The sequence below is a fragment of the Pseudorasbora parva genome, chromosome 16, assembly GCF_024679245.1.
Source record: "Pseudorasbora parva isolate DD20220531a chromosome 16, ASM2467924v1, whole genome shotgun sequence".
Lineage (NCBI taxonomy): Eukaryota > Metazoa > Chordata > Actinopteri > Cypriniformes > Gobionidae > Pseudorasbora > Pseudorasbora parva.
In genome coordinates this window covers 32,664,833-32,669,161 of record NC_090187.1, presented here as the reverse complement: position 1 = coordinate 32,669,161, position 4,329 = coordinate 32,664,833, and positions in this window count along the sequence as shown.

Genomic DNA, 4,329 nt, shown 5'->3' with positions numbered 1-4,329 from the left:
GTCCCGCCCTTCATCTAATCAATGTTTCCGATGATTGGACCGCCTGCATGAATGGCTTTTAAGCTCCCCAATTGAAGGCTGTCTGTAAGGAGCGTCCACCAATCATTGAAAAGAAAGATTAGGTCAAAGGCGGAATTTGTTGGAATGGGGCACAACTGTGGCCTCCCACTTTTTCCTTTATTCCGGAAGTATTTTTCCCATTCATCTTTTTTTAATCAGGATTTTTTTTTTTTACCCAGTAAAATGGTGCCATTATAAAAAAACAACCAGATCACATATTAATCACAACATAACAAACATTATTTAGCAAAAAAGTTAAATCTGAGAAGTACTCAAACGTAAAAGATGAACGTCCTTTATGAGGCCATAAACTACGCATCCCATAAAGCATTTCGAATGAGGTAAATTAATATAATCCAACCTTGAATCTAACGCGACGATATTATATTGAATTATAAAAAATATATAATGTTATAATATTTTGATGCTTCTAGGCGAAATAGTCAAATGTGTAGCCTACAGATAAGAATGTGTTGTCTGACTGAATTACTTTTTTGCATTGCTAATGGGAATGGATTTTTTTTTTTTTGCTATCCTATATCCAGCCAAAAGAGATGTAATTAAAGGTGGGGTAATGTTATTTCAAAACCGTTTTACAAAACGGTCTCGGGGGCCGAGTGCAATAACAAACTTTTAGCCAATCAGCAGATAAGGCGCGTCTACTAATGATGAAGAGAAAAAGGCTCAGTGCATGACAATGTCATTATTCAAACACACGAGTCACACATAACGGACGTTAGCCGATAACTAATATATGCTGGCTTTTGCTTGCATATGCTCGTGTGTCATGTTCACTTGTTTGTTCATTTGCGATCTTGTCACTCACTTCACTTCAACGATGATAAAGACCTGTTCATTTCCACACCGAATGGAGCATCTAAATCTTCTCACTGTCTGTTTAAAGCGTCAGCTCACAAAATGTGTCCCACAAGTAAGATATACTCCTAATACATGTTTGTTTGTCGCCTCTTTTCATGATCTATATAACCCATATCCGGTCATGATTGTAACGTTGTAATAAAATGTAACGTAACTTAATGTCGTTAGCTGGACAATATCGAGCTTGTGTAACGTTACTATCAAGTTGTTCATGAGAACGGTTTGTGTTGTAAACACTATAGCCCTAATCTTGTCATAATATTCATTAGTTATAGTGTCATGCTCGTGTACTATCGAGTCGGACATGAAAACGGTTGACTCTTTCATTGAATATTCGAGCTGGATAAGTAGGCCCCTTTTTGGGGTAGGGGCGTGTTTGTTTTTGTCACATGCCTGTCCTGTCTTGTGTGCACTTGTGGGTTTTGTTATGTTGAGCATGTGCTCGTGTCCCTGTCAGTTCCCTCCCCCTTGTTATCTGATTATTGGTTAATTTGCCCCACCTGTTCTCCCTCATTATCTGCCTTGTTTGTTCCCTTTATAATCTCCTTGTGTTTGTCAGTCTGTGTTGGATCCTTGTGTATGTTATGTCTGCGTCTTCCGGTTCCCCGTGATTTCTCTGTTGGTATGTTTTTGAGTTATGTTACAGTTCTGATTATGTGTTTTTCCCCCTCGTGGGTTTTTGTGTTGAGTTTATGTTTTATTTTATAATAAATTATAATTTTCTCACTGCACTTGAGTCCTCGCACCAATTTCCTGTTTCCTCGTGTCCGTGACGTAACAGAAGGATCCAACCACTTGAGGACTCAGCAGGACTTGTTTTTTTTTGTTGTTTTCATTTTTGTTTTTGTTTTTTCTCCCGGTATCCTCCTATGGAGTGGGAGAAGAACCTGCGGGTAATGCGTTACCTGAACTCCCGGTACATCCGTCAACAGGGGACGGATGTGCAACAGTTCGCAGGCAGGTTCCTCAGGGAGGTGGACCATTTTAGACTCAATGAGGCAGAGTGGAAGGAAGCTTTTAATCTCTGCCTCGACATGCCCCTCTCTCCGGAGGTAATGGATAGTATGGGGAGTCTGGGATTCTGGGAATTCATCAACCGCCTGGGCCCCAGTCCTTCCATGGTCCCAGTACCGGCGGATCGTGTTCCGGTGGTCCCGATTCCGGCGGATCGTATTCCGGTGGTCCCAGTACCGGCGGATCGTGTTCCAGTGGTCCTGAAACGGAGGAGGAGAAGGAAGTCTCCCTCCGTGCCTTTTCCGGTGGTCCAAGTTTCAGTGGTCCCTGTGCCGGTGGTCCCTGTGCCGGTGGTCCCAGTGCCGGCGGATCGTGTTCCGGTGGTCCCAATGCTGGCGGATATTATTCCGGTGGTCCCAGTGCCGGCGGATCATGTTCCAGTGGTCCCAGTGCCGGCGGATCGTATTCCGGTGGTCCCAGTGCCGGCGGATCGTGTTCCGGTGGTCCCTGTGCTGGTGGATCGTGCTCCGGTGGTCCCTGTGCCGGTGGATCGTGTTCCGGTGGTCCCTGTGCCGGTGGATCGTGTTCCGGTGGTCCCTGTGCCGGTGGACTCCGTTCCGGTGGTCCCGAGTCCGGAAACGGCCTGGAGGGCTGTGATGGGATGCTTTGTGGTGGCAGTCCTGCATGCGTGGAAGGAGCACAGGGCTTTATCCGAAGCCCCGGAGGCAGTTCCGGTGGTCCCAGTTCCGGTGGATCGTGTGCCGGTGGTCTCAGTTCCGGCGGATCGTGTTCCGGTGGTCCCTGTGCCGGTGGATCGTGTTCCGGTGGTCCCAGTTCTGGCAGATCATGTTCCGGTGGTCCCAATGCCAGCAGATCGTATTCCGGTTGTCCCAGTGCCGGTGGATACTGCTGGACTGGAGAAGTTTCCCCAACGCCCTGCCTGCGCCGCTGAGGCGCCCTGCTCTCCCTGCGCCGCTGAGGCGCCCTGCTCTCCCTGCGCCGCTGAGGCGCCCTGCTCTCCCTGCGCCGCTGAGGCGCCCTGCTCTCCCTGCGCCGCTGAGGCGCCCTGCTCTCCCTGCGCCGCTGAGGCGCCCTGCTCTCCGTGCGCCGCTGAGGCGCCCTGCTCTCCGTGCGCCGCTGAGGCGCCCTGCTCTCCGTGCGCCGCTGAGGCGCCCTGCTCTCCGTGCGCCGCTGAGGCGCCCTGCTCTCCGTGCGCCGCTGAGGCGCCCTGCTCTCCGTGCGCCGCTGAGGCGCCCTGCTCTCCGTGCGCCGCTGAGGCGCCCTGCTCTCCGTGCGCCGCTGAGGCGTCCTGCTCTCCGTGCGCCGCTGAGGCGTCCTGCTCTCCGTGCGCCGCTGAGGCGTCCTGCTCTCCGTGCGCCGCTGAGGCGTCCTGCTCTCCGTGCGCCGCTGAGGCGTCCTGCTCTCCGTGCGCCGCTGAGGCGTCCTGCTCTCCGTGCGCCGCTGAGGCGTCCTGCTCTCCGTGCGCCGCTGAGGCGTCCTGCTCTCCGTGCGCCGCTGAGGCGTCCTGCTCTCCGTGCGCCGCTGAGGCGTCCTGCTCTCCGTGCGCCGCTGAGGCGTCCTGCTCTCCGTGCGCCGCTGAGGCGTCCTGCTCTCCGTGCGCCGCTGAGGCGTCCTGCTCTCACCGCGCCGCTGAGGCGTCCTGCTCTCACCGCGCCACTAAGGCGCCCTGCTCTCACCGCGCCTCCCTGGCGCCCCCTGCACTCACCGCGCCTCTCTGGCGCCCTGCTCTCACCGCGCCTCCCTGGCGCCCTGCGCTACCCGCACTGCCCTGGCTGCCTGAACTCTATGGGCCGCCCCGGCCGCTTGAACTTGGTGGGCCTCCCGAACTCGGTGGGCCGCCCTGGCCATTCGAACTTTGTGGGCCACCATGGCCTCCTGAACTTTTTGTTTTCCTCGTTCCTCCCTTGTTTACCCCTCCCTTGTCTGTACCTTCTTTGTCTGTCCCTCCCGTGCCCCCCTGGTCTGTCCCTCCCGTGCCCCCCTGGTCTGTCCCTCCCGTGCCCCCCTGGTCTGTCCCTCCCGTCCCTCCTTGGTCTGTCCCTCCCGTGCCCCCCTGGTCTGTCCCTCCCGTCCCTCCTTGGTCTGTCCCTCCCGTCCCTCCTTGGTCTGTCCCTCCCGTCCCTCCCTGGTCTGTCCCTCCCGTCCCTCCCTGGTCTGTCCCTCCCGTCCCTCCCTGGTCTGTCCCTCCCGTCCCGCCCGGGTCTGTCCCTCCCGTCCCTAGTGGAGCGTCTGGTAGCCGCTCCTTAAGGAGGGGGTAATGTCACATGCCTGTCCTGTCTTGTGTGCACTTGTGGGTTTTGTTATGTTGAGCATGTGCTCGTGTCCCTGTCAGTTCCCTCCCCCTTGTTATCTGATTATTGGTTAATTTGCCCCACCTGTTCTCCCTCATTATCTGCCTTGTTTGTTCCCTTTATA